The 23,897-nt window shown below is 39.2% G+C and overlaps 1 protein-coding gene and 1 long non-coding RNA gene across 19 annotated transcripts in view; both read right to left on the reverse strand.

Annotated features, from left to right (window-relative positions):
* EYA4 (EYA transcriptional coactivator and phosphatase 4) overlaps positions 1 to 10,665 on the reverse strand; it is a 266,652-nt gene extending 255,987 nt beyond the window's left edge. For 7 of the 16 annotated variants that reach the window (XM_028494438.2, XM_028494432.2, XM_028494441.2 and 4 more), the window contains exon 1: positions 10,386 to 10,664. The gene's annotated coding sequence lies outside the window, so the exon portion shown is untranslated. Of the gene's footprint in view, positions 1 to 10,385 lie in introns of all 16 variants that reach the window. The other 9 variants (XM_028494431.2, XM_028494440.2, XM_028494435.2 and 6 more) reach the window with 3 other exon arrangements.
* Positions 10,666 to 14,010: 3,345 nt separating this feature from the next.
* Positions 14,011 to 23,897, reverse strand: part of LOC114486952 (uncharacterized) — a 33,259-nt gene continuing 23,372 nt past the window's right edge. The window contains exons 2-3 of one of the 3 annotated variants that reach the window (XR_003681433.2): positions 16,942 to 18,341; positions 14,011 to 14,404 (exon numbers count right to left, since the gene is read on the reverse strand). This is a non-coding gene — a long non-coding RNA (uncharacterized lncRNA). Of the gene's footprint in view, positions 14,405 to 16,381; positions 18,342 to 23,897 lie in introns of those variants that run through there. The other 2 variants (XR_008618348.1, XR_003681431.2) reach the window with 2 other exon arrangements.

A 23,897-nucleotide genomic window follows, 5' to 3' on the forward strand; every position in this document is an offset into this window, starting at 1 on the left:
ACAGTGAGAGGCCCGCGTACCGCAAAAAAAAAAAAAAAAAAAAAGAATCAAAAGTATCTGCTAACAAGTAACAGTAAAGGTAATTTTTCTAAAATAGACATACAGGTGATTCAAATAAATATCTACTTCCTACATACTTTCCTAAGTATTCTGCTCCCCCCACTCATATACTGTTTCCCAAAAAGGAAAATATGCTGACGATAGTCAATCTGTGTAAAGCTATATGCTGACCATAGTCAGTCTATGTAAAGTTTATCTATGAACACAGACTAATAAGAGTTGTTTGATTTTGTGTTTAAACTTAGGAAGAAGGTATGAAGATTCTCCACACTTGACTGAAAATAGAACAGTCCTCTCATGCAGATGCCTGGGAATCTTTTGATTTTACCAAGTGATCTTAAGATCTACTTTGACTATGGGCTCTCAGCTGAGGGCAATTTTGTTTCCAGAGGACATCTGGCAATGTCCGGAGACACTGTTAATACTCGGGGGAGGTTGCTACTGGGATCTAGTGGGTAGAGACTAGGGATGTCACACAACACCTTACAGTGCACAGGAAAGCCACACACACACCTCCAAAAAGGAATTATCCAACTCAAAATGTCAACAATCAGTCTTTGAAAAACACTAGTCTAAATATACTGAGCGAATGTTATGTGGCAGCCTGGATGGGAGGGGAGTCTGGGGGCAGAATGGATACATGTATATGTATGGCTGGGTCCCTTTGCTGTGCACGTGAAACTATCACAACATTGTTAATCAGCTATACTCCAGTATAAAATAAAAAGTTAAAAATTCAATAAATAAACAAATAAGTTTTATAAATAAATAAACTGAGCGATTCAGGCACAACATCAGTAGTAGCATCATATTTTTTATACAGATGCACCTGGCAGCAATTCAAAGTAAGCAGTTAAAAAACAGAACCTTGGGCTTCCCTGGTGGCACAGTGGTTCAGAGTCCGCCTGCCGATGCAGGGGACACGGGTTCGTGCCCCGATCCGGGAAGGTCTCACGTGCCGCGGAGCGGCTGGGCCCGTGAGCCATGGCCGCTGAGCCTGCGCGTCCGGAGCCTGTGCTCCGCAACGGGAGAGGCCACAGCGGTGAGAGGCCCGCGTACCGCAAAACAGACAAACAAACAAAAAAACAGAACCTTGACAATATTTTAACTTCCCCTTCTCCCTCAGCCCCACTTTGCCATATAGTCGTCACATCTGAATCCAAGGACCAAATGATCAACTCTAGAAACGGAGATGCTAATGACCTCCTACTGTCTCTGCAAAGATAAGAGTCATAGTAATCTTCAATGTTATCTTTTAAAAAGTTTACACTGAGCTCATCAAGCTCACTCAGTTGAAAATTATACAAATTCTTATAATTGGTGCCTTCAGGCTGAAGAAAAAAGCAACTGGGGAAACAAATATTGGCTATAAAACAAAAGTACCATTGCAGAATGTTCTTACGGTGGCTTAGAGTAGTTGAGGAACCACACAGATGAAAGCCTTTAAAAATCTAGATAACTGTATGTGAAAGTATTTGTTAAAAGAAATGCCATGCAAAGTAAATGGCCAAAACTAAGTTTTCTAATGTCTTTTCTTATGGCTCCAAATAGAGCCTCAGATTTGCCAAGATCACCCCTGGGTATTAATTTGTTCTTGGACCATTGGGGACTCAACTTATGATCCCCAGTCTATGACCCCAAAAAGGACTTTCAGCTCTAAATATCTCTGGAATAGGTGGCATACTCCAATGGAGGGAACACAGTCAAATTCATAATAGCTAGTACTCATATCAGACACTATTCTAAATGCTTTACATATATTTACTTGTTGAATTTGCATATGAACTCCAAGTATGTTCTACTACACATGAGAAAACCAAAACAAACCCAATTTAATTAACATGCTCATCATTACAGATCATTAGTGTCAGAGCTGTGCTTCAAACTCAAGGAGCCCAGCTCCATATTCTTTGTACTTAATCACTATGCCATAAAAAGAAGTGGGTCCCTCAGATTTCAAGTGCTAAGAAATACCCATTTCTCCAAAGATTTTCGGGATCTTCAGCTTATCCACTAGATCACTGACTTCCCGATGGTCATAAATACATCTCTGCATCATTACACCCATACAAACAAGTTGGGCCTGAATTCAGAGATGCAATTCTACTGGATTAATACCAAAAATCCCTGAGGTCATTCTTAAGGCTATCCTGCCTTGTAATGATCACAGCTATTCCCACTGTTCCCAATCTTATGGCAGAGGGTGTCCAGTGCCACCACCACTGCCTTCATTCCCATTTCCTTCACTCACTCACTCAAAAGGAATTTACTGTCCCCTACCCACTGGAAATAGCACTTTACAGAACAGCAAATACTGGTAATAGCTTCAGTAAATTCTCAGTCTAGTGCAGAATTTAAACTCATGTTACCTATTACATTTCAATGTGGCAACTGCTATACCAAAGGTGGAAACTGGGTGCTTTGGGAGCAAAGAGAAAAGAAACATCCAACTCAGCCTCTGGCGGTGGTCAGAGGAGGTAACACTTTGTTTGCATCCTGAGTCTTGCAAAAGCAGCAGAAAAGGAAGTTTCAGGGGGAGGGGCAAGATGTCTTCCAGTTAGAAAGAACCACATGCACAAAGCCATGAAGTGGAAATGACCAGGGTGTATTTGAGGGCTGCACTTTTCCATACAGCTGGAGAAGAGATTGCTTATGAGTGGCTGGTGAGAGGTGAGAAGGGAAACTTAAGCAAAGTTCTCAGCTTCAAGGGCCTTGTAGATCCTGCTAAGAATTTTAGAATCTGTCCTATAGGCAACAGGGAATTTTTTTATAGAATTTTAAGTCAAGAAGGGACCTGATAAAAATTGTGAACAGATGTGGTTGAACAGCCTCGGGTCGGGAGGAGATTCTTGGAGACAGATCCAGCATAGACCAGAGTGGTCCCCAAAGAGAGACAGTCAAGATACCATAACTATACTTTTAACGACAAAGACAATATGGCCAAGCATGTGTAGGACAAGTGTCCCCCTACAGCTAACGTGGTAATCTGAGGATTAAACCTGTGACCTTGGGTACCATAGTTACCAGGCTAACCATTCCTATGATGGTATATGCCAGGAAAAAGTAGAACTTATTATAATCATAGACTAAAAGTCCCAAAGTCTTCAAAATTATCCAGAGTAGAAAAAAAAATCTATTCATCTCACTATAATTTTGGCATCTCTTCAGCAACACAGACAATGTAAAAAGCATTTAATAAGCATTTATCATATGCCCAGAACTTTGCTAGTATTTTCATGAATGAAGCCTTTAAAAACTAAAGTCAACAACTGAGAAGACAAAACAGACCTAAATGAAGTCTTCTTGGGTTGACTAAGAAAAACAAAACAGTAGCATCATCTTAATACGTAAAGTTCACGTACAAAATTTCGGTAGTATTGATGTTCTTGACCAACTCACTGAGGTTTGCATTCCAAAGTTACCTACTAGAAGCACAATTTGAGATTACTGAAAACCTGCAAAAGGAAAATTGGAACGTGACTCACCCACTTTGTGATTGAATTTGGCTAGAATTACTTGAGTCAAAATCATATGTGAATACACATTTGCATTAACAGATAAAATTTGAAGTGAAAAGAATTAGCTAATTCAGAGACCTGTGGACTCTGCAAGTCATCATCACTTTCAACATACTGAACACATTAAGTTAGAAATATTCAATCTCTTAGTCGGAACATTCAGGTCTTTTCAAATCCTCTAACATGAGGGAGTTCAGAGTCAGAGGTGAAATGTAATGAATAGATCCCTCCACTGGGTATATGCAAAGGCCTGTGAATTGTGTATATGACCTTGCAGAGAATAAGCCCTCCTGGTATGTGGTAGACCTACTTGATTAAGGATAGAATTTCAAATTTAATGCTATTGCTTTTGTGAGCAGAATTAAACTTAATGGTATATGAACATAAATTTTTATGATTTAACTATAGCATTTCACAAGAAATGTCCCTTTCCTTTTAAAAAGGAAGGAGGAAAGAAAAACAGAAAGAGTAGCAATAATTTATGTGAAAATCTAAGGTCAAGTCAATTTATGCCACTGCTGACATGTCTTCATAAAGTCTTTAAAGGAAAAAAAGATGCTCTAATCAAACAAACCTTTGCAGAAACAAATTCTACGTGCCTCACTCAGACCTGTAATTCTATGTGGGAAACATTTTGACTACTTTTTATTTTCTCAGTACTAAACTGAAAGAAAGTTGCAGATCAGTTGATAAGAATATTCATGTTACACTAGGGTAAACCTACACAACTTTTGCCGATGTGTTACACTGTGTTTTGGTTTTTAGTGGATGACACACTCACAGACAGCAGCAGGTATTCTGAATTGACCCCTTCCGTCAGAAGACTCGTTTTTTTGCAGACTGGATGACCCTTACAGAGACGTTGGGAGGCCAATGGTCACAGGCAGGGCTGATGAGTGATTCACAGGCCACCCACATCCTGCTTCACGAAGGCAGTGGACATTTCTCTAGTGGGCACAGTGTCAGCTTTCACTTGAACAAAGGGTTCTGTGGCTGAACATGTAAATCAAAACGAAAACCACTGCTTCATTGGAAAACACATTAAAGTTATAAAACAGATTATTAACAGCAGAACAAGCAGGTTCACCTAGAGAAAAACCTTAAAAACGCAAAGTCTGATATCCGTGTAAATCGAAAGTGTCTCCGAAATATAAGTGAGCCTGTTATCATTTAAACTTGCCTCTAGAAATTCATTACACAGTCCTCATCCGTTGGTTCAACAGAAACGTGTAGATCTGAGATTCATAACCAGCATTCAGGCTTAAAGCAACAAGAGAAAAACTATAAAATTGATAACATCTAACTAAAGGATGAGGCTTGAAAAGTAAAGGAAGAGTCTACATGTAAGTCAACTATTAAAAAGATCTGGACAGAAGTTCTCAACATTTGGGGAGCATTCTAGAATACCAGCTTCTCCCAATGTAGTCATTTGCCATCATGATTTTGGCTATTTTAGCCAAGCACTTGTTCACTGTTACTTAATATGTTTCTTTAAATAGGTGCTTTTAAATTTTCTTCTGCTTCAATCCTTTTTCGGTTTTGCCTTAAACAACGTTATCCAGGAAATTATAGGTTTAATGTGAAATTTTACATATTTTCCTAATATCCTTAGAAATAAATATATAACTAATAATATAAAAATAAAATGTTTGTGTACCACCTAAAATGAACTCATGTGTGACAGGTGGCAGCAACTGCCTAGGGCAACGTTTAAGGATAGGGGATCTGGGTTCGGGGGGCGGAGCTGAAATCCTGGCTCCACTCTACTGCATAATTCTCAGTTTTCTCATCTGTAAAATGGGAATAATAAAAAAGTCACAGTTGAGAAGATTAAAATTAGCTAATCCACATAAATAACTTAAATTGTTTTGCAAAAAGTAAATAAACCCTCAGTAAATGTCAGCTGTGATGTGATGATGATGATAATGATTGATGATGTAATTACTGATTACTTACACAGAAAGATACAACTATACAAAAACTGAACTGACAATTTTTATTTTAAAATATACTTTAAGGTCTCCATATACTTAAGAACATATACTTTAGATATGAAATTTCAAGATGGCTATTCTATATTGCTTTAATGCAAGTTCACTTTGAACCTATTCAGACGTGATCACAGTTAATCAGACTTTGACTAAAAATTTCAATTAAATATAAAATCTACCTGTGGGAAAAAATACTTTAAAAAGCTTAACATGATAATATAGGTCCTTCTCTCTCAGAAGTACATTAAAATAAATTTACTTACTGTACAAACATAAAAGCTTAACAATATCAGCTGTTTTATTAAAATGTTTTACATGAGGAAAAAACTTAGAATTCCTGACATTTTAACATGGTGTTACTCTTCATCAGCCATGAACCAAAATCTCAGGGTGAGAAAAGGGCCAGACCAATGCTGAAAGGTTTCAAATATCAAACTGTACTATTATGTCAGTGCCCTAAGATCAATTAGCACCTTTCAATGACAGAAAAGGTTACAGTGAGACTCAGAGGTACACACTCTGCAACTGTTTTAAACCACCATGTAAATGTGGTTTTGATAGCTCAAAATGGTTTCTATTTTTAAATTCATCTGTTTCATCTCTTCTTCTGGAAGAAAGAAAAGGAGCTAGGGGGGTAAGGATAGTGATATTTATTTTCAGTACCACTCTCCTAGTAGAAACCTGGATGGGACTTGGTAAGAATCACAAACTTCACCAAGGCATATCCTAATGTGCAGAGCCACAAGAAATATTAGGTGACAGTAATGTTTACAAAGTCTTCGAACCTCTTAAAAGCAATCAGAGTTGCTTATACTACTTCGGAATATGTGATTCTTGTTTATTTCTTCCACTCAAGTTCAAACTAAGTGAAGCCAAGTTCACTCCATGTACAACTTAATATTCAGTGTCTCCCACGATAAAATTCATCTAACTGCAAAATGCAGTCTCATGCTAACTGCAATGAAATACACCACTGCACCTCACCCATCTCTAGAACGAGTGCCTGAAAGAGCATGTCACTTTTTAGTTCTCCGGGAAAAATTCATGAGAGGAGCAGGTACACTGAAAGTCATCCTATTCCTCCTGGTGTGGATTGCATTCACCCAGTAACTGTTGTAATAAAATCCCCCAACGGTATTTCTGAATACAATTGGTTTAAGATACTCTACAGGGAGACACATTATTAAGAGTTTAGAATATGTAAGAATAATATCTACTTGAAAAAGAAACTGTCATGATTATATTCTCACTGAAAAAATAACAAGGTGTTTCATAGATGTTTGTTCAGCTCTTCAGTGACGGGATTCAGAACATCTACTTTTGATAACACACTCTTCTGTTTGTTTCTTAGATGAGTGATCTGAAATATTTACAACGAGACAGTACCTAATTTTAGGTTTTAAGTGCTTTAACAGCTCCATGAAATATGACCAGCAGCTGCAATACAGAACTATGGTGAATAAACTTCTTGTAAAGGGGGGCCTGTTTTTACTGAATGTTCAGTGTTCCTGAATTTACCTAACAGAGGGGAAAAAAGATAATGAAAAATATAATAAATACTTGCGCTCTTAAATTACTTAACATTTCACTAAGTCTTGAAAAAGATTATCTCCCCTCTTCTTGAATTCTGTATAAAAAGTGCTAGCTTCCACTGGGTGAAATAAGTATAATTTTATTACTTGTGAGTTAGAATGTGAATTTTCCAACATCCTAACTTTTCATAACAGTAGTCATGGTGTTTCTATCATTCTACTTTTCTAAAACTTCAGGATAATTTAATTTTAGTGCATAAAAGTTTTTAAATGAAATACCAAGCCACATAAATATATTTTTAGACGTGGCATCAGTCATTTAGAGCTTGCAACAGAGATTGAAAACATGAAATGGGACACCTTATTTCCCGTGGCTATGTAAAATTTATTTACACCCCAAATCATAATATAAATAAAAAGAAAACGCTCAGAAATGGAGGTCTTATTTTTCTTTTCTGTTTAATTTAAAGAGGTTTTTGAAAGAAAAAAATAAATTACAGCAAAATGGCAACCTACTGATCCACCCTCAAAAAAGAAACTTTCATGAAAAGACAATTTTTTCAACTGCTTCTACAAATCCTCTATAATGCAGCATCTGTATTTCTTAATAAGAGTAATGATTGTTTTTATACAAATTTCTTTTTATACAAATCTTAGGGTTTTTTAAAATTTTTAAACTTGAACATAAACTTAAATATTCTCCAAATATATATAAAAAACTTTCCATTCTGTAAAGAAGAAATTGTCTCTAATATCAGTAAACTACTTATTCATTAAAAAAGGATAATCAAGGAAATCTTTTAATTTCAGTTATAATCGTGAAACAACCTCTAATTACGGTGGCCTTAGATTGACGCATACTATTTTCAGACAACTGGCAAAGGAAAACTGGCTTTTGAAAACCTATTGATTTTAGACCTTTACCTATTATGAAAGGCAAGGATATATCCCTAATAATCAGAAAAAAAGGAACAGTTTTCAGACAATCTAATTATGTTACTTTCAAAGCTATAACTGTCAAGGGTTTTAACTGTCTTCTACAGCCATTTCAAAAAAAAAAAGGTTTAACTCTGAATGGCTTACAACTTTTAATGAGGCAGAACAAACTATTTTTATGGTTTATAATAACAGTAAAAATGAGTGTAGTTGTATCTGCATCTGGTATTGTTGCCATAAAGATCAGATTCTGGCAGTCTAGCTCTACACAAAATAGTTTCCCTCTTCTTACTACTGCTATCTATTTCTTGGGATAATGTTATACCACACCCTACTATGTACCAAATATTTTGTTTTAGGATTCTCTCCCGGCCCCACCCCCTTCTTAGCTTTTGGTTCTTCAGCTATAAACTAGCCAGAAATATTTAAAAAGAAAAAAATTTGGGGTGGGGGGAGGGCAATGTTTCTGCTTAAAACCTAATTTTACCCTTGAAAGGTTACATCCCTGTCCTGAGGAGGTTTTTAAAATAAAACCCCAAACAACTCAACAGACAAAAAAAAAACCATCCTCAACTTTCAAGACTGTCAGTCACCTACGTGTAAATCAAACTTCAGGAGCTGTAGAAGGGGAGCCAGCGGTGCTTAAATGCTCCTAAGACTCCCACCTAAGTCCAGAAGAAGGAGCGCCCACTGAAACTGACACGCCCGAGGGTGCAAAAAGTGGCCGCAGAGGAGAAGAGGAACAAAATGCCATATTCGAGAAGATATGTTTCGCTCCATCAATTACGTTGATCCCAGGGTGCCAAGCCAAAACCGGTAAGGGAGAAAGAAAACTGTTAAGTATGAGTTCTTAATGTGAAACCTAACCTGTTGGTTCTCTTAGGTATCAGATTTTGGAAGTGTCTGTAATGACAGCCAGGAAAGCAAATTAATGGCCAACGGCCCACTGGGTTTGAACACAAGACTCCTGTTACCTCCTCACAGATCAAGTACACAACACACACGCACACGGAGGTGCTCCACGTGGAACTGCTCTGAAACCAAAACACACGCCCCGTCGCTATTCTGCACCTTGGCAGGAAGGTCTGAGGGACCTGCACCTTCCTCCACTGCCCTCAGATTAGGATTCATGAATGACTCTCTGCCCGCTGGGCAGTGCAGGGCACAGACGCCGGCGGCGAGGGGAGAGAAGACCGACTCCAAGCGACGGCCTCCCACACACGCGCTCACCCCAGACACAAACCCCATTAGCTTTCAAAGGAAGGGGAAAGAGAGGTGGTGATGAGTGGAGACGGTGCCGCCCCAACTAGGAAAGGGATGACAAAAATTAAGCTGCGCTCTCCGGTTTCGCCACCGCTCAGGCGCGGCACTCGGTCGGCAAATTCCCTAATGGCTCCAAGCTGTTCCGAACACTGTTTACAAAAGAAAGAAACATCTTGAAAGTGCTACTAAACGAAAGTTCTGGCTGCTGTGCGGCGCAAAATAAGCACACACACGCGATCTACTTCCAAATCTCGCTTAACGACGCTGAAGCAGCGAGCCGTTTCAAGTCCCACAGCCGCCCAGACACCCACCCCCAGGCTTTGGAACGAGTAAACCTGCTCCCCACGGCCCCGGCCGGGTCCCTCCGTTTGGAGAAGTTATCATTCCTCCACGGCATCCGCGCCTCGGGCCAATGAACGCGAGTCCTCTGAAAAGGCGCCTCTCATTTCACGGACCGGACCCCGGCAAACGGCAGGAGACATTCGGCCCACGCCACATAACTCTTAAAGTGGGACGGCCGCAGCTGAACAGCCCGGTTGGTGCCTCGAGATGAGAACACAAAGCATTAAACGTACACACGCACCCAGCACCGTGAAAACCCCAGGCGCCTGGGGCCCTCCACGGGACCCGGGTCAGCATCCTTGAGTCTGACTTATCTAGGGCGTCAAGGCAAAGTAACAAATGTCACAAGAGGGACGCAGGGGAGACGCAGGGGCTCGCGCCTCTGCAAGGCGGGGACGGAGTGCAGGTATGGAGCGGTGCAGCCTGTTCCGCGAGGGCTCCGCGGGGAAAGAAAGGCTCGGCAGGGACCTTCGGGGCGCCAGGGCGTCCTCCAGGGAAGAACACACCGCGGCACTCAGAGCGGCCCGGGCCCTTGGGCAGGCGGCACTCCGCAACGAAGCGCCCTCGGGGACCCCGGCTCCCACACACCTTCCCGCAGTGCGCCCACTGTCCCCAGCGCTTGGCGCCCCCGGAGGAGCTGCGCGCACTTTCCGGAGAGAGTTTGCGGGATCCCTGAAACCTGGAGCCCGCGGGCCCCGGAACGGGGCGGGGGGGAGGGGGGCGTCGGAAGAAGAGGCACTCACCTCCTGCCGCCCGGACCGTCTCGGGATCCCAAAGTTCAAGCGTCTCCCCCAGCAGCGGATCCGTGCGTCCGTATTTAGGTACTTATTCTCGTGCCTTCCAGTGTTGAAGTTTCCCCTGAACGCTGTGCCTCTGGTGAAAAGAGGACATCCCCTTCGGCCACCCCCCAACAAACAGCTTACACCAGTGGGGGAGAGACGGGGCGGGGGGAGAAGCCGGCTACGAGGGGGAGGAGGAAAGGAGAGGAGCCAAAACTCCGGATCGACGACAGAAAAAAAAAAAAAAAAAAAAAAAAAAAAAAAGCGCGCGCCCAGCCACCGCGGTCCTCACTGCCTGTGCCTCTGGTGAAAAGAGGACATCCCCTTCGGCCACCCCCCAACAAACAGCTTACACCAGTGGGGGAGAGACGGGGCGGGGGGAGAAGCCGGCTACGAGGGGGAGGAGGAAAGGAGAGGAGCCAAAACTCCGGATCGACGACAGAAAAAAAAAAAAAAAAAAAAAAAAAAAAAAGCGCGCGCCCAGCCACCGCGGTCCTCACTGCCCGGCTCTTCCCCAAGCTCCTTCCCGCTCCGAAAGGGGAGCGACAACTTCACGCGGCCCGGCTCGAAGTTTTGCGCGGAAGCCGGGAGCGGCAGAGCGTGAGCCTCGCCGCGGGCAGCCTCGCACTTGCGCGCGGGGCGGGGGCGGGCGACGCCGGCGCCCGCGGCCACTGGAGGCCGCCGGGGGGGCCCCCCCCGGGGCAGGCAGCGGGGGGCGGCGGCGCGCGGGGAAGCGACTCCTTTTTATTCGACCTGGAGCGATTGCCTGTTGTCATCGTTTGCGGTCCCGCGTGGGGACCGCTCGGGGCCCTGGGCGTCCCCAGTGGCGCCGCGGTGATCTCTGCGCCCTCCGCGCCGCCCCCACCCCGCCCCCACTGGCCTGGCGCCGGCCGCTGCCACCTCCCGGCGGAGGGGAGGGACCCGCGGCCGCACTCCCCTCCCCGGACCGGGGAACGGCCCAGTCCCCACCTGCTTCGGCCCGGCAGCCCCCGAGCTGCCTGTAACTCGGTCGCTACCCGATCCCTGGGTGTCGGCCACTGCGGGCTCCCTGCGAGACTCCTTTCCACTTACCCCAAGGGAGGAGAGAGAGGGAACTTCTCCTACTTGCAACAACGTAAAGTAAAATCCACCCCACGTCGGACTGGGGAGCTTTCTCTGAAGGGAGGAAATACCCTTTTCGGTGAAGATGTATGCGAGGCACGAGTAAGCAGTTTGGGGATAGGCTGTGCTCAAAGGGCCTGGGCCCCTTCCAGCGCTGGACGCAGGTATAGGCATCCCTCCCAGACGCCCAAAGGTCGAGCTGCGACGACCGACTTCCAAGGCAGCGTCAGAGCTTCCCAGGCACATTGCTGAAGGGACATTTCAGGCGTAAGCCTTCTGCACATGCAGTATGCACCCACATAGGATCTAATATGCTACATGCACACACGTGGATATCACAATCAGAGATGTGAGCAAAGTTGGCAATAAACAACACATAAATTTTGCATCCATTTAATCACCTCTTCGCAAAACCTATTATCAATGTTAGGAATATCTTTTTTAACTGTTGTTAATTATAAGTGTTTTAATTTATTGAGAATTTACTGGGTGTCAGTCATTACACTGGTCACTTATGGTACATGTGAGTTCATGTCATTTTCACAACTCTATGGTGGTTATTTAATCCCATACAAGAGATAAGGAAACTGAGGCCCAAAGAAACCTAAGGGATGTTCCCCAAGATAAACCCAGTGGTCTCAAAACACAAAGCTTATGATTCAACAAGCAGCCACTTACACTGCCTTAGATGTGGCCTGAGAGATTACAAGTTAGCTAGTAGAAATATTCCCAAAGAAAATTTAGTTCTAATATAGTATCAACTGAATTATATTCTGTACAAAATTTAGAAGTAAATTTCACCCTCTGCTTTACCTTAGTCTTCAGCAATGGAACACCAACACTGTCAAGTTCAAACACAAAAACAAGTATTGACTACTTGTAGTTTCAACTTCTTTTTTGATTAGTGGGGCATTATCTACAATTATTAATAGGCAATGGGAAAGGTGAGGCTGTAAATTTAAACTGATAAACGTGCTCATTGTTGTTCTCATCACTCACTGGGTGTTCTTTCCTGCAGATTTATTTTGGAGGGATTAGGCACTGCCAGGCACGTTTCCTCTTCTGACGCTCAAGGTAGAAAGGGTTCTGGCAGTGGGTTTGGCGCCAAGGGGATTTGGACCATGATCTAGAGCCACATTCCGGCCTGAAGAGGATGCCAGTTATTATACACTTAAGAGGGAAATATCAATGGGCAGATTTAATTAACTTTGCAGGTCTTATTTTCCCCATTTTACAGGTGAGAAAACTAAGGGCTCAGAATTTTTAGCAACTTGCTAATAAATGGCAGACCTAAGATTCAAACAACCGCTAGCCACTGTCTTGCTATTCTTATTAGGGGTAGTAGTGAGAAAAATAGTAATTATTTTAGTACAGTTTATATGTTACAGGCAAAGTATGCAATTTAAATGTTTTGTCAATCATTCACTGTCTAGGAATGCTCAGTGGCTATAGTAATTATCATGTAAAAATTAAGTACAATGCTGAATGTAATACTCTCTTCAAAAGGCCACAGATGTTTAAATTTCGTTTTGGTATGAAACATTATGTGTTAGTTTGACCTCTAATTAAAAGTGAGAAGATGCATAATTTGGATAAAATAAAAATTCGTACTTTAGTGCAGCATATTGTTCACACAGATACAGTCTTTTAGCATGTTTCTTTACTCCCTTCTAAAATCATATTTTCAGCAATACTGATCTTGCTTTCAAGTTACTTTTCTTGAATATGTTTACAGAAGTTATCTCCCCCCCAAAAAAGAGAATCACATCACAATATTAGTTAACTTCTTATTACTACTTTCAAATCCATGTACATAGCCTTAAGTAAACATATATTACATAGATGCCACTCGGACTGATATAAAATCTCATATTTTCAGCCCACCTTTGAAATAAGTTGAGCACAAGAAATGTAAGAATTTTAAGGTTGTATAGGCAAAAATGTATTGCATATTTAGACAAGGCATTATTTCCAGAATTTCTAGTGAATACCACTTTTATAATTATTGCCATATCACCTTTAGTATTATTGACTCAATATTATTCTTTAAACAAGCTATTTTTATTATATAATTTTATATGATAAAGGAAACTTTTTATCATCATCATAAATGGAAAACCAATATAATTTGCCACAAATAGATGACCTTGCAAATAAATCTTTATTATAAAAATAAAAATTATCTTGTACCACCTAAAATTATCTGACACACCAGTTTGAGAAACACTCGCTTAAAGAATTATACTCCTTATGTCCCCTGGGCTTTCCAAAACAAATTTTCCAGCCTTCCATTTCCATTACTGTAGAGAAATGTTGAGTCCAAAATTCTTTTAGGTATGGCATTTAAAATTATGGTATTAGTCAATTGTTGATTTCTGTGACTAAAATATATTCGAAGTATCTGAAACTGAAGTGTCTTCTTAAAATTAATTCTTTTTTGAATTTTATTTTATTTATTTTTTTTACACAGCAGTTTCTTATTAGTTATCTATTGTATCCATATTAGTGTATACATGTCAATCCCAATCTCCCAATTCATCACACCACCACCACCCATCTCCGCTTTCCCCCCTTGGTGTCCATACATTTGTTCTCTACATGTGTCTCTATTTCTGCCTTGCAAACTTGTTCATCTGTATCATTTTTCTAAACTTAATTTAATTTTTATTATTTTTCTTACTAGTAAAATTCAAACAATTCATAAGCCCACAATTAAAAAGCCAATTACTCTCATGGGAGATCAGAGCAGCTACTCATTACCTTCTGCATTGTTCCTCGACAAGCACTTAGTCTTAGGACTTAGCCACTGAAAAAGAAACTTAAACTGGCAACATCAAGAAGTGGCAGCATCTATTGGCGCAGTCTGGTACTGCAACAAAGTTCTACAAGGCAATGAGGAGAGGAGAAAGTAGATCAATGGAGAGGAGCTAAAAGAGCCTGAAAGGATATGTAGGGAGGAAAATTCAGAAGTCAGAAATCTGCTGGAAAATTCTGGAAGTGATTCAGAAACACTAGCAGGTCCTATGACATGAATCAGACCATCAGAATATCTATGAACGTTCAACTTCATCTAAGAAAGGACATTGGTTGTTGGGGGGAGAAAAAAAATGTGACTTTATAGTGAAAATCAGTGGAAATAAAGGACTCACGTATTAGCAATTCTTTAGCCAACCCCTCCTGCAGTTATCATCTACTATTTGTTTATTTTGAAAGTGTGCATGGCACCTTTTTGGCATTGGTTAGTGTGTAAGTCAAATTAAACAAACAAAGCCCTCTAAGAGCTCACAATCCAAAACTTTATTTTTATTTTAATTTTATTTTAAAGTAACCTTAAGGGAAAACCTTTCCATCACTTTAGTAAGAGCAAACTTTAGGCTAAAAAATGGAGTAAGACTATTACTGAACACAAGTTCATGTGCCCGACTCCAAACTAACCAAAACATCAGAGTTTGGAGTAGAGAAAGGATTATTCCAGGGCCAAGCAAGGAGAAGGCGTGCTTTGGAACTCAGGAAACGTTTTAGGAGACTGAATGAAGCCTGATTCCTACAAACAAGAAGCGGGGGACACGGAAAGGATTTGTACCCGGGAGTGCACCACAGGGTCCTGCTCGGTCCTCAATCCTACATTCACCAAAAAAGAAGCCAGAAGACTGGATGCTTGTAGAAATAATCCTCAAATAGATCTCTTAAATTACTCGTTTTTGGTACCTTTAATGTCCAGCTGGAAGTATACACAATTCTTAAAAAATAAAGTCATTTGGTTGTCTCCCAATAAATTCTAAGCCCAACCCTTTGAGTTTTGGGAGAGTGGACTTTTAGAGGCCAGTATCAATATGAACCAGGTTTAACACTGTTTTCTCTACCACTCTGCCAATGACAGAGCAAATGAAGATAAAATATGATTGCCCAGAAATCTAAAGTGCTGTGCTGTTGGTTTTCTAAAATCTATAAATAAACACACTTTCTGAGTAATTTTTGTGCAAACAGATCAAGCTTAAAAAGGTTTTCTACTGGTTAGTGAAAGTGAAGAAATCAGATCTGCAGGGGACCTGTTGGGTCATTCTCTTCTGCCCAGCTCTCTGCTAAACTTCCTCATTCTTGGCTGAGTCTCTGAAGAAAAGGAAATGCATACTCTCTGGGAGACAGCTTCATTATATTTACTTTTCAATTCTCTCTTGAAATTTTTTCTCAAGTCAAATCCTTTTAGTACCATATTATGCGATCCTACTCTATCTTTCGTGTTTACACCCAACCTTCAGATGTTTATAAACAGATATCATGCCCACTTTTAGTCATCTGTTAGCCACATTAAACAAATGTAAGGCCTTTTAATCTGGTTTCAGTTCAGTCTCTCCAAGCCCTTAATCATTCTTATTGCTTGTCTCTGAACTATTTCCAGTTTCCTAGATGTTCATTTTTGTTAGGGGTATCCCACAGCGAATGCGTTATTACAGGTGTGGTCTCATTAACATAGTAGAATAAATCCTACATTTTTTTTCTTCTGTGGCACTATGTTTTGGCTTCCCTGCAAATTCCCGCCAACTCATGCTACTTTCATATTCTGACAAACTTAGTGTTATTTTTTTCTCTATTTTCACCTCACATGGTGTTTCTTTTAGCATACTATAACAATCCTGATTTCTCTTCCAGTACTTCAAAAGCACAGTTTTAAATGATAGCAGTAGTCAAAATATGAACAAGATCACTTTGTTGTCCTTTTGGTTTCATTGGTTTGTAACTATCTACATTTCAAAATAGGAAATATCCAATTAATCTCTTTTTTATACAACTCTTTATCATATGTATGTACGATATGTACCTGCTTGTGAAAAATGTCCACAGATTATAATTTGAACGTCCCCAAATACACAATTCAATGAGGAAGTTTACTTTATGGATGGCAAATAAATTCACTTGACAATTTTAAAGTAATTCATATTATAATATCACTGAATAGTATAATGAAAGCTTTGTAATGTCCATTCTTTCCACCGTATTTTATAGCACATTTAGAAACTATTTATACAATGTTTTTTAATTTGAGGCATATATTCTCAGTACCAACTGCAACACCCATTAAAATGACTGTTCTGTTCATTTGATTTCTTTATTCTTCCACCAGCCCTCTCAAAAATAGTGGTCAGGACTAAGTACATCTACTTGCAGACCTAGTAAATCCTAGAAATCTGACTTCCACTTCCATCCCTTTACTAACCTCCTTTTCAGAAGGCTGGGAAGCCTCACCTGCAGGTCCTGTTGGCATCCCAAGCTGAACATACTCCAAGTTGAAGACTCCAGCCCAGCCTCTCCCACCAGCCTCTCCCACCAGCCTCTCCCACCAGCTCCTCCTCTTGAAAGAATTTTGTCAGTGGCACCACCTTCTTTGATTTTGAATTCATTCTTCACCTCTCTTTCTTACCTTTCATAGACAATAAGTCAAGAAGACAGGTTTATTTTGCATTGGCAGTGTCTCTTCCTCTATCCTTCCCTTTCTTTATCACGGCTACCTTCCCAGGCCCAGTTCCACATTTACCTCTTCTGTCACCATCAGCCTCCCCCTCCTATAGGCTCTTTTCTGCCAATCCATTAGACAGAGATGAGTTTTTCTTTCTCTAAAGTACGGCTCTTCTCTCAGTTAAAAATCTCCAAGAGGGTCCAAACGTCTATGTAATAAAGTACAAACATCTTAATCCAGCTGTGACAACTGTCCAGAGCAGATGTGGCAGAGCAGAACCTTGCATCTTCCTTTCCTTTCCATGCACAGTACCTTGTATCGAGCACTTGATTGATAGTTACTAAAAAAATAAAATTAGATGCTTAAATGAAGGATGAACAAATACTCCAGTTGATAACCTGATTGCACTAGAGCAGAGGACATCCAGTGTGATGGGGACCCTCCTCCTGCGTGTTTAATTTGTGTGTTTCAACCTAACTCTTGTAAGATCCCCTTTGGGCAATTTGATATACCCTCTAAGCCCAAACCTATTCCCTGTTTTGTATTCCACATTTTACTACTCTACATTAACAGGGATAAAGTGTTCTGTGCATATCCAGTAGTTCAGGATCTGTGATGAACCATTCCAGCTTCATGATGGAATTTCCAAAGTAGCCTATGGGTTCAAAAAACAGAGAGATTGGGACAAGATTTCAAGATGAAATGAGTAGTGCACATATGAGACTCTTTAGGGAAGCCTTTGCACTGGTGCTTCTCAATTCTGCCTCGTCTGAATATTTGAGTGCTGAAAATGCTTCTCATTATCCTTTAAGTAAGAGGCAGTCTAACTATAAGAATTTGTGCCCATGGGAGCCAGTGAAGAAGCTATTTTAATTTTGAATGAAAATAAAACCCATAAACACTTAATTTTTTTTTTCCCAAATTGGTCTTATTGCCAAAAGAATTCTTCATAACTACCGGGACTAAAGCCACCCAGGACATCAATCCAGAGAAATTCAAGGGCCTTGTGGCATTGCTTAGTGTTCATCCTGGGTTTCAGGATCTCAAATTCCTACAACGCTCTTCTTTCACTGTCAAATCCTTCTCTCAGTGTTCCTATTCGAGGACCTGTTGTTTGGTGAATGGCCCCACTCCCATGCTTCTCGTTGGAACTTTCTTCTCCTTTGGCTTCTGTGGGTCTGCTCTGGCCTCAGTCACCTCCACCCCTCTCATCACTCCTTCTTTATCCTTTCCTTGAATCCCCTCTGGCCACTTAAATGTGAATGTTCCTCGGCATCTTCTCTTAGCCTTCACGTATGCTCACTCAATGTAGGGAGGGACCGAGATGAACCAGGCAGAGTCCCTGTCCTGCAGGAAATTTCAGTCTAGAGAAGAAAATAGGGCATTTAAAAATAGTTATTACATGAGAGAGAAAATGTCAAGCTCCTTAAAAGAAACATTGACAAACAGGCTATTTTAGTTCAGAGCAGAGAGTTTGTTTCCAGCTAAGGGAACGAGCAAGGTAGTATTTGGACCTGGCCTTAAGATCATGAAGACTGTTTATGCCTAGGAATGTGTATAATTCAATACAACTAAAACAGAAACCATTGTCTCTCCCTTTCAGCCTCCCCCAAAACAAGATACTCCTCTCCCTGTGTTCCCTTACCTATTAATAGCACCAGTGCCCTCCCAGCCACCTAGAGGTAGAAATCAGTCCTTTTACTCCTTAGCCCTGTTCATCCAATCACTTACTCAGTCCCATAGCTTCCACTTCTGAGATAAGTTTGGCTTTCTCCCCTCCTTTGTAGTTTTTTAAAATTCTAACTTAACCTGGGCTTCATTTACTCTATGCAGACTATCTATATAGCCATGTAATTGGTTTTCCCATTTCTAATGCCTCTCCCCACTTCTCCTATCAGATTGTTCACTTTACAACATGGTTTTCTTCACATTATTCCTTTAATTTTTGGAAGGGAAAAACAAATCTTGAAATAGCTTTTAAAAGTGTTCACAGTATTTTGCATGACTGTGTAACAAAAAATAGGGCAAAGATCATCCAAGTATATCCAGGGTTAGAATTTTAGGAGTCTTGCATTTTTAAAAGATATCATTCATTTTTATGTAATTCCTTCCACTGTTTCTCTAACTTGCTTACTCCACCCTTGTCAGAAACCCACCAAAGAACTTCAGATAAAAAAGGTATTTTATTTTTTCAATAACAGTAAGATAAACATTGTCATAGAATAACTGATTTTATAAGCCTATAAATAGGCTTGATTGTAATCTGGCCCAAATTTCTCATCAGTAGCTACAAAATGCTAGTTGCAGAGAGCTTAAGAGATTTGCTCATTAATTGTTGGGGAAAGGGAAGCAGGATACAGGTCTCAACTCTTCTCACACTTGTTGAATTTTCTGAGCACATAACATTGTGCGCGTTGTTGTGACTGTAGATAACAAATTTTTAACAGGAACTCTAAATATAATTTTTTATAAAAATATGCAACTAATTAAGGAGTAACACAAATGCCAAGACTCACCCTGATTATGCCCCCCTTTTTTTCTAACTGCTTTTCAGATTTATTCTTTGTAGCACCTTACATTTGCTGGCTAAAACTGGAAACCTATAAAACAATTCTTTAGTATGGGTTTCCTGTTGCATAGAATTCAGAATATTATTACAAAGACAGAATGAATGAGATCCACTTACTATGGTTATCAAATTTCAGGAATCAAGAGCACATGACCTACCCCCTTTAGTAATACTCCCTATAGAAACTGGATGTCAATTCAAAGGCAAGTTATGACTGGCAATAATAAACCATAAGTGTCGTGTGTGTATGTAACACTGTTTTTTAATTTAAATTTTATATTACTGTTAGAGTAAAGCAAGTCTTGTATTTACAGTTTTATTCTTAGTATCAAAACAAAATTCAAAGATATTTATGTTTGAAAAGGTGAGTACTCTATCAATATTATTTTACTTTCTCAAAACAATGCTAATGCATTTTGAACACAACACTGTGATGCTTAACTTAAAAAGACTATCAAACTAAAAATGAAGCATAATGCACATACAACACACCAGGACTGCCCACGTAGGCTAAGGACACAATCAAGCATGGATTTAGGTACCCATTGCCAACAACTGAAAGTATTTCATTTGTATTTTTAATATCAGAGCATTTAAAAATATGTTTGTTGGATATTTTGCCATAAAACTTCATACCCTATGACATATAACTTTTAAGACAATTACTTTTACACTATCATTTAAATTCTTGCTGAGAAAAATCTCAAACTTTAAGCTAATTTGGGGAGTCTCCGTATTTTGTGTCAATCTTCAGATGAATATGAAAAATTAACAGCAGTTTTCTATTTCTAAATAGCAAAGATCACAGCTCATCAAGGCTTACACTCATTTCACAAATTAAACCCACAACGGCATTGTTTATGTTTTAGTTCAATATGCAAACAATGCCTTATTGAGGGTTGTATTTCAAAACAAATAAAAACTTGCTTTAGTTCCTTTTTCATTTCATTGTAACTTTGAAGTGTGTGCTTATATGAAACAGTCAGCTTCTCATGGCCATCAATGGTCTGTATACCATGAGTAACTAGCTAGATTAACTCCTAGTTTAACTGTACTGCTTGTTATGGAGTCTACAAATTGTGCCTTGGTGCCATTCTTGATCAAACATAAGCGACAATGTTTTGTTTCTTCATTTTTTCAATCTGCATTTCACTTAGATCCCTCAAATCATTAAACAACAAATCTGTTATTTTAATGCCATTAGCATTTCTGTTAAAGTAGTAATGATGAATATTTTTTCACATTAAAACTAATATAGGATTATTCAACTCAGTACTTATGGAATTTTGTACTTTCATAGACTGTACACCAGTTTGAAAATTAGTGTCTGCAGCTTTCTTCTTGTTTTAAAAATGTATATATAACCTGATATTTGAGATGGCCTAACAAATAAAAGTTGACCCCAAAACTCCAATTTTTCTTGATAGCCCAGTATTATATATGAGGTCATCTACACTTAAAAAAAAAACTTTCTTGCAAAGATTTTTCCCTTGTTTAATATTCCTAAATTCTTCTTCATAGCTTCATGACTTGATGGACCTCTACTAAAAGGCTTCTAGAATTTTCTTGTGAGGAAACTGAAGAGTTACAATTGTCTTATAAAATGAAGAAATGAATAGGCACAAACCTCTACTGCAATTTGCTATTTTTATTATGGAATATAGTCACCAAAACCATAATCTCATTCCAGGTGCAAATGAATCATAATCCTGAGCAAAGGTAGAACCACCATTTCTCTTACATTTCTAGTTAATTTCTAAAGAATGTCAAAAAGGTAACAAAATGTTTTGTGATAGTCTCACCAGAACTTGGAACAATTTCTTCAGAAAAAATCTAATTATAAGAGTTATCCCTCAGGCATTGTAACCTGTAATTTAGAAGTCATTATCTCAAGGTATAGTTTGTGGTATGTTTTGCTAAAGTCAATTGCATTGCAATCCACATCCTGAAATTCACCTTTCAAAAGCTGTTCATGCACCCATCCTTATAACATGAATGTTTACTTGACATTTTACAAATTGGAATGGCTTAATGTCTTCTAAAAGATTAGACAGTTAACTGAACATTTCTCCCTCTAGATCATCTTCAAAAATATTAATTGTCTATTCTCTATTTAGTATCCTGGTTGATACTAAAACTCGTAAGTGCCTTTTTATCCTATTCTGTTTTCCAGCTGAAAGTCAGCTATTGTCTATGTCAAAACAAGACCTATTATTTAAAATACATTTTTGCCACTATCTTACACTATACGCAAAAATTAACTCAAAATGGAATAAAACTTGAATGTAAGATCTGAAACCATAAAATTCCTAGAAGAAAACATAGATGGTAACTTCATTGACACTGGTTTTAACAATGTTTTTGTGGCTCTGATGCCAAAGGCAAGGAAAATAAAAGCAAAAATAAATAAATATGACTACATCAAACTGAAAAGCTTCTGTACAGTGAAGGAAACCATCATCATTTGAACCATGCCTTTCAAAACGAAAAGGCAACCTACTGAACGGGAGAAGATATTTGCAAATCATGTATCCAATAAGGGGTTAAGATCCAAAATGTATAAAGAACTTATACAAGTCAACAACATCAAAATAAACAACCCATTTAAAAAATGGGCAGAGGATCTGAATAGACATTTTTCCAAATAAGACATACAGATGACCAAAGGCACATGAAATGTGTTCAACATCACTAAATATCATGGAAATGCACATCAAAACCACAGTGAGATACCACCTCACACCTGTTAGAATGGTTGCTATCAAAAAGAACAGAAATAACAAGTCCTGGCAAAGATATGGACAAAAGAGAACCCTTGTGCACTCTTGGTGGGAATGTAAATTTGTGTAGTCACTATGGAAAACAGTGTGGAGATTCCTCAAAAAAAGAACTACCATATGACCCACCTATTCCACTTCTGGGTGTTTATCCAAAGAACATGAAAACACTAATCTGAAAAGATATATGCACCCCTATGTTCATTGCAGTATTTTTTACCATAGTCAAGACATAGAAACAACCTAAGCGTACACTGATGGATGAATAATAAAGATGATGTGATATATGTATATATATATAATGGAATATTACTCAGCCATAAAAAAGAATGAAATTTTGACATTTATGACAACATGGTTGAACTTTGAGGGCATTACACTAAGCGAGATGTCAGACAGAGAAAGACAAATACCATATGATCTTACACATGTGTAGAATCTAAAAATCATAAACAAAACCAAAACCAACCAACAAACAAAATAAAACAAAAACAAACTCATAGATACAGAGAACAGATTAGTAGTTATCAGAGGTGAAGGGAGTTGGAGGTTGGGTGAAATGGGTTAAGGGAGTCAACTGTATGGTGATGGATGGTAGATTTGTGGTGGTGACCACTCTGTAGTGTACACAGATGTTGAACTATAATGTTGTACACCTGAAACTTATATAATAAAATAATATATATATAATTTTTTATAAAGGGTTTAGTTCCTAAAATAAATAAAAAGCAAAAACAGTAGCAAAAAAAGAGTATGCTTTTTCCAAAATAGTTTGTATTTCAACATTTATTCAACATTCAAGACATTAATCTTACAGCAATTTTATATGCTATTTATATGTTATTTTTGCTCATGTAATATGGAATTGAGATTCATCAGTCTACTACAGATTAGAGCGTCCACTCTGAAAACTTTTGAGAAATTGAGAGTCCTTTTGAAAATCTACCAGATATCAGGTGCCTCAATTGCTTGAATTTATAAATCATGCATTGTGTCCAACAATTGCACAGTTTCCTTTAAGTTCCTTTAAATCTTTCTAATCAATTCTATGTGGTCTTGGTAATTCATTCTTATCGGTAAACATCAAGGGAAAGAAGAGAAAAGGAGTTGGAGAAAAGGCTTCCTTTATACTTTGTAGGAAGTATAAAGGGAAGAAGAGAGTTAGATAAAGGAGTTACATGTTGATTTTAGTTGCAGTCATAAAGATGTCACTTCCCACTCTCATCAAGAACCCTTTGAGTCATCCATAATCCATAGTCTTAAGCACTATCTCAGGATTGGCACATAGTAGATATACAATAAATGTTTGTTACATAAATAAATTAATTCAATTTCAAATTTAGAGCTTGATACTAATGATATTTCCTTATGTTTCCCTAAAACCACCTTTCCTGAGTTTTGGAGCAGTCACGGCTGCAAGAGTTTTGAGACTTCTGAATCACAAAAACAAGAAAATTGCTGTTATACCTCATTCTGAAAGGTAGTGTATCCTGGGGGGTTCTCTCTCTCTCTCTCTCTCTTTGGGATGTGTGTGTGTGGAGGGGGGGGCGTGTGTGTGTGTGTGTGTGTGGGTG

Source organism: Physeter macrocephalus, chromosome 10 (assembly GCF_002837175.3).
Source record: "Physeter macrocephalus isolate SW-GA chromosome 10, ASM283717v5, whole genome shotgun sequence".
NCBI classification, from domain to species: Eukaryota; Metazoa; Chordata; class Mammalia; order Artiodactyla; family Physeteridae; genus Physeter; species Physeter macrocephalus.